The sequence below is a fragment of the Notothenia rossii genome (assembly GCF_949606895.1).
Source record: "Notothenia rossii genome assembly, chromosome: 10".
Taxonomy (NCBI): domain Eukaryota; kingdom Metazoa; phylum Chordata; class Actinopteri; order Perciformes; family Nototheniidae; genus Notothenia; species Notothenia rossii.
This window is the reverse complement of record NC_136908.1, coordinates 8,206,587-8,216,802: the sequence shown is the minus strand read 5'-3', so window position 1 is coordinate 8,216,802 and position 10,216 is coordinate 8,206,587.

Genomic DNA, 10,216 nt, shown 5'->3' with positions numbered 1-10,216 from the left:
GTTTCTTTTTCCAGTCTCGGTGCTAAATTAGACTACTAATAATAATACTGATAACGGCATTTGTAACTTAAAACATTCTTTTTAAAAAGTAATCTGTAATTGAAAATAATATTGGCCGATACCGATGTTATTTTCTATCAACAGGTTCAAGACACTGTCTGCCTCTGCATTCTAAAGCATTGCTTTTTGGATGTTTGGGAAATGTTTTTGCACCCCACACCTTTCTATAATTGGAATTAGAAAGTTTGCAAAAGACAATTTTGGTAACTTTCCAAAACCGACAATCCAAATGTCACGCTCACCTCACGTACTGTATCAATCCTAGCCAAGGGTGGGGAGGTGAGAGTCTAAGCTCTCTCTGAACTTTTTATTCATATTCTATACAAAACTGTAATAAATGAGTGCAACACCATTAATTAATTAATTAATTAATGTAATGAAACCTTCTGAAAGTGTTATCTTCTAAAAACATTTACCCTTATTTTATCTCACTGCTTTCTTTGATGTCCACCTACTCGTCCTTCTATCAATATCAACTCTGTTTACTCCATCCTTAAGCAATAATCAATGTGTGTATGTCCCTTATGGTCTCCGACTGCTTTGCTAAATCCATCCTTCCATCTTACACCACATATTTCCTTTCAAATCATCTTATTTTAACTTCATCCTTTTTGTTATATATTTGCCCTCTTTCTTTCATTCATTTCCATTAATATACTGCACCTTTTTCTACCCATCAAGCTTTGCCACTCTTTGTACTTGGGAGGCACTTTCGCTCAGTGCCTCCCAGCCATAATATTCCTCTAAACGGATTGTGTTCTCAATGATTATGATTGTGATAATTATTCTAAACATATGCACAGATAATGCATGCTGAATATTGTTTAGCCCTGTATGTGGCCAGCTGCCAGTTAGGTGTTTCATAATGAAAATGTGTGATTGATAACCATCTAATGAATGTTTTTCCATTTAATCCAGCAACAAGACATTTGAGTGGCACTCTGCTGTACTACAAATGGCAAATGCCACATTAGGTGTTTTCCTGGTGTAATGAATGTCTATATCCGTCCACTGAGGGTCCACTACTGAATCCATCCATCCAAACGTCAATCCAACCTTCCAGAAATTCATGAATCCTCCTCTGCTTCTTTTCCTCATCCACTCTGCGCCCCTCTGGTGGGTGCCAGTGGGAGTGGTTCGCCCTTGATCTGCTCTCTGAACAAACAGCCTGGTAAACATCATGAAACATTTAGAGGAGGCAGAGCAGCCTTCTCTCTAATTCACAGTAGCAACCCGGAGATGCACAAAAACAGCTGCTCCCAAAGCTCACCCCTGCACATGGGTTTAACTTGATGTGTGCATACTGTATGTATGCCTTTACATTTCTGGAAATGTGGGGATAAAGAATTAGCTTATACGTTTGTATTTGTGTGAGTGACAGGTGTACAAGAGCTTACATGTATTGGGGTGCATTTTTAGAACACAATTATATACTGTAGTACTAGGTCTGTAGTCTTTACTTTTAGAAAATCCCACTGCGCTGTAGTGTAAATTGCCATATCTGGGTGGATTAACATATTTGGCAAGTGCCTTGTAAAGATGGAGGAAAACAAATGAAAGGATTAGAATCACAGCTCACGCAGCTGGAGGTCTGAGTCAATGCCTTGTGAACAAAACCCTCTCCTCTGATTCCTTCTAACTCTGGCACAGGAGACTGTCTCGCGTTCAACATTTATCGTTATTTGTAAAACTGGATTGCCTCAGTGGTTGGGTAAATGGAGCAATGCTGCCTTGAGATCTCACCTGCATGTAAACATCACAACTCACATTTTGTACCTCCCTCTAGCCCACAGACATTTACGTTCTGTCAAAGTGCGATGTCCCGATAAAACCATTTCCCGGCTTGTGTTGTTCAATATAACTCAGAATGTGTTGTCCAAAAGATCATGTTGTTGTTTTTCCTCTCAATCGATAAGTTGATTACCTGGAAATAGAAGTTTTCTGAAGGCCGGGTTTCTTCACCAGCGGACAGTTTCTCTGCTCTTTCCTGTCTTTTCACTGTGAAATATCCATTAAAATCAATGAATAATGAATTAAGGCATGCAGCCTCTCATTCCCTTTAATAAAATGTAGCAAGCGGAACAGCTTATTCAGTAATGTCACGCGTAATTAGCTGTGCTGCCTAGACCACCTATACACAGTAATCTTCGGAGGCCTGACCTGCATTCTGCTTCTCGGTTTTTTTCTACCGCTCTTTCTCTGTCTCCTCTGTCACAGATCTAACTGTATTTCTCTGTCTCTTTCTCTGTCTCTCCTGTTTTTCTTCTGTGCTGAAATCATATCATAAATCATATACAAAGAAAATCCCTTCAAGTGTGCGGCTCGAAGGACATTCACATTCACACAAACACGCAGTTCAAAGATAAAAGCACAAACAAACGTGAGGGGGTGAGCATTTACAAAGATAATAGGCCCCCCCCGTCTCGTGCAGACTTCAATGTGGGGTAGCAAATAATTTACTCAGTGCACATATGATGGCATGCTTGCAACATAAGGAGAATAACATCTCAAATAATGTGAACATAGTGAAAACACCTAATTGAAATAGAATAGGTATAAATAAAAACCATCTTCTATTGTGTGTCAGTGGAGCATTGCAGCGGTGGTGTGTGGGCTTCAGTGTAAGCCACAGTGAGGCGGCTACTTACACTACGATCAATACTACTAGGCCCTGTTAGGAGGGAATCGATCAGCTTAGAACTTGATGTGGAACAGTCTCTTTCTCTCTCTCTCTTCCTCTGTCTGTCGTTCTCCATTTGCCCCCTCTCTGTTCTCTGTCTGGCACCATCATCGATCTCCGGCGATGATAGCGAGAATATCTTGTCTGTTGGGTTGAAGAGGTCCACGCTAAACCCCTTTGAGACTCTTAATGACCAGGACAATGTGAAGGAATAAGGGCGTCAGAGAGTAACAAGTCTTTATATGTCAGGCGTTACCTCACCTGTATGATTTTGCCTGAGCAAGCCGTCTGTTGAAGACTTCATGTATGCAATATCAACTGCCAACTGTGCTGCTTTAAAGGGACGGGCTTTGGCTGGCTCAACCCGACAAGGTCTAGCTAATCTTAACTAATTGCAATGACTACTGATGCATATGAAAGAGGACGAGAGAAACAGGGACCGATGCCAAATGAAAGGCACTATCCTGTTGCTACTGCTACACCTTGAAAGACAGAGACATCTTATCCACATTCTCTTATACTCAACGTGTTTACCCCAAAAAAGAAACGATGGTGTGTGTTTACAACTGCAAAAAAAGTGTACAGTACATCTGTCTACACAGCCTGTGCATAAGATCTCATGTTTCACTCTCAAAGTTTGAAACCTCACGAATTCAATATCTTTTTGCTCCGAAAACTAAAAACGATATCAGGCTGTGAGCACAGTGTGCTAAGTACACAGAGGCACTATGACTGAACGCATGGAGTGTAGGCACTGAAAAAGGACTAAAGCTGCCACTGTTGGGCTGCTGATGTGATGTGTCACATTTTACATTATGGTCTTACATTGCTTATCTTTAAAGCTCTTGAGACGCAGTGAAAAGACAAACCAAAAGGTGCATTAAGCACTTCCAGATTGGGTACAGAAGATCGGGAGTGTATTTTTTGTTGGGGAGGCCCATACAGTATTGTAGGTTTAAGGAAAACTGGAGATCTGAAGTACTTTTACATTAGCGATAATGGGTTAACAAAGGGTGAGGTCACCAGATCTTTCCATTCTCCAAAAGTCAGTTATGGGGTGAGTACCCTATCTATTATTCATTTTTTTCAAGGAAGAACCCATAACATTTCGGAGCACATTCAAATCACAGGGCAGATACACATTACTCTCCCACTTATGGAAACAGCCTTTTCCAAGGTCTGCATCCTCCAAGTGCACTTCTACTTACAGTATAGCACTGTGCTCCAGTTCTTTCCCATTTATCCAACATGCAGAAGTTGAATTGATTTGTATGTCTACAATCTGCTAAAACATTTTTTTTATATTACATTAGATACCTTAAGACTCCTTAGTGTTTCATCTTGAAAATGTAATTACATTTAAAATAGCCCTACCATGTCTTGCTAGTTTACAAGTGCACATGTCCAAGATTTAGAGACAAGACCATACAGATTTGAGGATTATAAAGAGACGGCGGGTTTACAAGATACATGTATAAATCATCTGGCCGTACAGGGCTGATATCTTTGAGGGAATAGGAGAAGGGCCTATGCACAGATGTCCTAAACTTCTTACCACTCATCTGACGTCCTAAGGCAGGGGTAGTATGATGCTTCAGTTTCCTTCCTGAAGCTGCAGTCTGGCCCTCTCAGTGGTGGTGCAGATTTTGTCAACAATTTGTCAGTAACAAAAATAAGAATGAATTTGGTCATTACTTTGGAAACGAGAGAAAATACAGCGTGCTATTCTGTCTTACCCAATTTCAAACCCTGTCTGCTACGCCCTGACACACAGAGCAGTCTAATAGAAATGAAAAGACATGGCAGCACAAGATGTGGCAACAGTTCGCTTTTTTGACAACAACACGCAGCTACTTAAATGTCTGACAAGGAGCTTACTTTGATGAAATTAAGCCAGCATCTGAAAACATTTACTCCTAAATACATACAGTTCATTTGCAACTGAAGCATGCAATGAAGTTGATTTAATTTGTCCACTTTTCTTTTCATTGCAGAAGACAGGGAAAAGGTGTTTTTTGAGAGCCTGCGTAACACGCCAGCAAATATGGTTGGCGAAGAGGTAGCTCTCCTGAACCAAACCAACACCGACCTGCAGCCCTTTGCTGGATGTCATCCCTTATCAAATATCTAATAAAGCAGGAAAGCCACCAAAATACATTTGTACACAAAAGAAGGAAAGAATAGAGAAGTTTCTCTTCTTGAAACATGAGACTTTGCACATGTTGTTGTAAAGAGCTGGCTGTTTTGTAACCCACACAGTACAATGTGTTTAGTTTTTACAGCCAAAGAATTGCCTGGACAAAACATAGTTTTCCAGAAAGGAGTACAGCGGAACCCCTCCTGTTTGTGTAACTTTCCAACTCAAACTTTATTCTTTGTTCAGGATCCATCATTAGGGTGGAGAAATTAGATGAACCCTGCAGCCATCCTATGCTTTGTACCGGTTGCCCTGCTGATAACATGCTAGAAAGCTCCGAAAACAAACCTAATGATCTCTCAAAATGTTAGAAGTTTTATTGTGCGCCGAAGCTAATTATCCATGGATGTGGTGGATAGCTGTTGAGATAACGAGTCTGGAAGGGACAGCACGAGGCCACCGTCTGAGCCCTATGTTAATGAGCCAATGCTTTCATTAAAGCTGCCACCATCGGCTGTCAGAAGTTTCCTGAACTCCTGGTGGGCTTCGTTTACCTGGCGGACAGTTCGATTAGCCTGAAAGCCTCCTACTCTGGGCTGATTTACATTTCCAATATGTTGTCGGTGCTGTAGGGCAAAATGAAACGTCTCAAAGATGTACAGTAGGTACTTGGGATTCTTTATAACTACTTATCTTCAGGATGAATCTATGCACACACGAAAATAACTTTTTTTCTAGTCATTCAAGATTGTCGGGTCCCTTGGGTTAACTGAGCAGATAAAACAGACACAGCCCTGAGTTTACAGCTGGGACACAGAACGCTGATACCGCGCATATTGATTTGATTATAAACACCTTGTGTTTGAGCAGGCGTAGCATGAAGCACCCTGATATTGATTGAGTCAGACACTTGCTGTGGTATGTGTTTTGTGTGTGCTTTATGGCCAGCTGTAGTTAGCTAGAGTCACTGGAAGGCATGAAGATGACTCTACATCCTATTTTGCCTTGTAAAACTTGTCATGCTGCAGTTTTGCTTCTGCTGGTGCAAGTTGGTGTGTGATGTTGCCGAGGTGTTCAATATGTGTGTGTTAGAGACGTGCTGAGGCACACTTTAGCCAAGATAAACTATCTGGGCTGATAAACAGAGAGAAATGCATTGGGTGATGCTAAATTGGTAATATGTATTCCAGGTGTGTCTTTCTAATCTCTTAAAGTGCAGTTTTGCATTTGAAAGCAGATTGCAAGCCCATGCAGCCCCTAGGCAATTAGGAGGCAAGTGTCAACAGTCGACCTTGGCCAAGTCTTAATGCTCCTTTGGCCGTCTCCAGTCCTTGAACTACACACATCTCTTCCTGAGTCCGCAGAGACAGCAAAGTGAAGAGGGCTTCTTTTTTTACTGAGCTGCTTGGCTCCCTCGCACATCCGCAAATATAAATAGGTTAACTTCAAGTACTGATGGAAAGAAATGGCCTATACCTCAGAGAAAAGTTGGTTTGTTACCGTGACAAGGTACCAGTAGTGGTCTAAATGAAAAAACCCTGAAACAAAGTATTCCGTTGAATCAAAACCAGCTTCAAATCAGCCCTACCAATCCTTGATAAAGGTTAAATTACTGTAACCTAAGTAAATGTTAAAGGTGGGGTAGGTCATTTTGGAGAAAGCAGCTCGAGTGCGCTAAAATTTGAAAATACACAGCCGGAAAAAATCTGCAACTTCCTTACAGAGCCCCTCCTCCAACACACACGAACGCGCACATGACCAATGAGGGCACGAGATAATTTTGTGCACAGATGGAAGGCTGACAGGCAGGTAGGCTATCCAGTTATTTTAGCCGGGCCGGCTCAGATTATTGGTCGTGCTTTTTACAGTACTACGGCTTCCACAGATGGCATTGTTTTATGGATTTTTTGTCAAAGCACTTCAGATATTCATTGCTATCGGGATGTTAAGAGCATTCCATGGAATATAACAAAAAGTGTATCTCGAGCCGGTTTCTCAAACTTACCTACCCCACCTTTAACATCACTCATATCCGTTTGCAATTATTTTTGCCTGCCTGTTAACTATTTAAAACAGATGCTTTGCAGTACAACATTGAACAACCTCATGATATGCATGCAATTTAAGGTCGTTGGGTTTGCCAATAAGCCTGTGTTGCAGACTCAGTGATTATTGCAAATGTAAAAAACATCCAAGCATTTTACAGGTGGACAAAATCCACATGGAGTTGGAATGCACTACATGCTTCATTTTATGTTATACCTATACTCATTTCGAGAAGTTATGTCTTAGGTTAGGTTACATGGAAACAGTTGTCTAATCATATTCTCAAAAACATAATTGGTGTGTTGTGTTTTGATGTTTAGTAAATGTCATGTTTCAGGAATATGCACAAGCCCACTCAGACTTCAGTTAATGTTGATTTTGGAAAGCATAATGTTGAAACAGTGTTGCAGATTGACTCAGACTCAGGTAGAGGCTTGTTGGCTTTGCGAGCTGCACAGGTGTGTTCAGGTACAGATGTGAATGTATTACCAAAATGTGAACACCATGAATGAAACACATTACACAGTCCACACACATCGACACATATACATTTCCTTTACAGAAGCTGAGAATGAAAGACATACTGTAAGTGTACATGTGACGAATAAATGGAGGAAATGAAAGGGGGTAAGTATTTCTGATTTACTGAGGAAAACAGAGTGGAAATAATCTGAACAAGAGGGTTTTCTGTGTTTAATGTGGAAAATACATTTGGCATGTGCGGTGAGGCTCATGTGCAGCATGTTTGGAAAACCTGGCAGGAAGAAAAATCCTTCTCTTTCTAGAAATCCTGAAAATGTCTGCATAACGTGGCCTGGTGATCATGTGACCACCCATGCTTCCTGGCTCCAAGTGAGAGGTGTACACCAACTCTTTCCAGGCTCAAATGGAAAACTACTGCTGCAGCTAATGTATTTCCTCCACAACTTTTTCGGTCTCTGTCCTTCCTTTTATTCCCCTCCCCTCCTCCCTTATTCTTATTAGCCTGTGTCAGCATATTCCACAGACCCATCCCCATGTCTCTGCCTTTGGAACCTTTCATCTGGATGGAAATACTGAGGAGGGAGGAAAAAAAATGCTGTAGTTGGAATATGTGTCAGTTGGCCAAATAGGCTCCACATGCTTGGTGTAATGGCGCAGGATGTGGCAGACATAATCGACTCCCTCTTCATCTCTTTTTTTTACATCTCCCCATCTCCCTCAGTAACAATCTTTCGCTCTTTATGGATCCCATTCCTTGTCTTTATTGTGCTCTATTTCCTGCTTCCCCCCGATGTCACGACAGGCAAATTAGACTTTAGTAACGTATTACGCCTTCTCCCTCCAGTCTTAAATCCGAAGTGTGCTGAGTGTGTGGCCATGTTGTAACTTAAGTTGCCGCTTTGGTGCTGCAGTGGGAGCCTGACTTTATTCCATGGCTTATTGCAGCAATAACGCAGACCAGCAGACTGAGGAACACACACACACACACACACACACACACACACACACACACACACACACACACACACACACACACACACACACACACACACACACACACACACACACACACACACACACACACACACACAATCACTCTTTTATTCATGTTAAGCTGAAGCCTCGGTTACATTATCAGTCAACAAAAGCCAGTATTAGGTATTAAGCTAATTTACAGGTACACACCAGTGTACTGAGGCTTTTAATGACTATGGAAACAGGAGTGGCTAACACAGATTCTGCTGTGTGTTGTGTAGCTTAAAGGATGTCTGGCTATCTCTTTTCTCATTGATTGACTGATTTATATAGGCACTCATGCTTGAAATATAATCTACTCCTCTGTCCGCAGTATAGAGATGCAGGGACTCGCCGAGTGTATCTTCCCATCTGCTGTGTGTGTGTGTCCTATTTTGCATTGCACGTGTAAAGGTTCACTGGCTGCAACTCTGAGGTGAGGCAAAAATAAAAGACTAAGTACGCTTCTCTCGTTCTCCCCCTTTCTTCCCTCGCCCACCCTGACCAAGCTAAAGCTAACTTACAGCCACCCTCCCATCCCCTCTCACAGTGCTCCCTTGCTAGCCCATCCCTCATCCTCTTAGGGGAGCACGGGAGCATGCAGTGGAAATAACAGAGCCAATAAAGACACTGCCAGAATCCATCCACTCCCTGCACCTCACATAGTTGCTGAGGGAGAGAAGGAGTGTTGGAGAGGGAAATAAGGGATGGGAAAAAAGAGAGAAAAGTCCGTCTATATTCTCTATGGACGAAGGTGGTGGTGGAGGAGAGGAGGCAGTAGGCGTGGCCTTGGAAGAAGATGAATGAGGGAGAATGGAGAAGGAGGGCAGGATAAAATGAAGATGGAGAGACTTGAATAGCAAGATGGTGGATGTGGGAGGGAACATGTGTGCACACATATGGACCCCCATTCCCATAGTTTCTCTGGGTACCTGTGCTGGTCCAGAAGTACCCCCTACAGGTGCGATCCTTTCCAGCCCTGCAACACTTCAGACTTTTTTCTTTGCTAGCCACAGAACGCTCAAGAGTCCTCAGCTGTAATCAAAGGGGATTCGTTTTTCAGCTCATTTTTTTATTATTGGGGTTAGGGTTAGGTTTAATTGAAAAGACCTCAAGACTTCATTTTGGAAGCTACGTCCAAAAATTGAACAGGTGCATTTAAACAAAGAAGGATGGCAGAGTTAAAGTTGAACAGCAGGTGAGTCGATTCTTAGAGTGCTGACAGAATAAAGCAAGGACTCGCGTCTCGTAAATCATGGAACATTTTCAGACTACCATACGATGCCGCTTGACTAAGTCATTGATCCTCCTTTTCACAGATGGTCCCCCGTTGAGAGCTGGAACTCGGCCAAACCTACCAACCTTGTACAATATGTGTAATTGTAATTGATCACAGCATCACATACGGTATATGCAAATAACGCACACACACACACACACAGTCCAGTTGAACAGTCTAACCAGGCCATATTCAACATCCTCATGTTTCCTGTTATTTTGGTGAACAACAGCGCAGACTGATTTGAGATGAGGACAATTTCTTCGCAACCCCCGCCTACCCGAAGGCTCTGCATTTTTTACAAAGATATCTCAGTCTTCGATCCTTCACGGCAATCTTTTACTTTGTTTTATAGTTTTTTGTTTCCCTTTGTTATGATGAAGCATTTATGATCATGTCTCTCAGGGTTGTCATCCCAATTTAGTCCCACCAGGCGAGGATATGAATGGCTCATATGCATGTGAACTGAAGCATTTACATCAATTCTCATTGAAACAGTAGACGCATGCCGCGACGT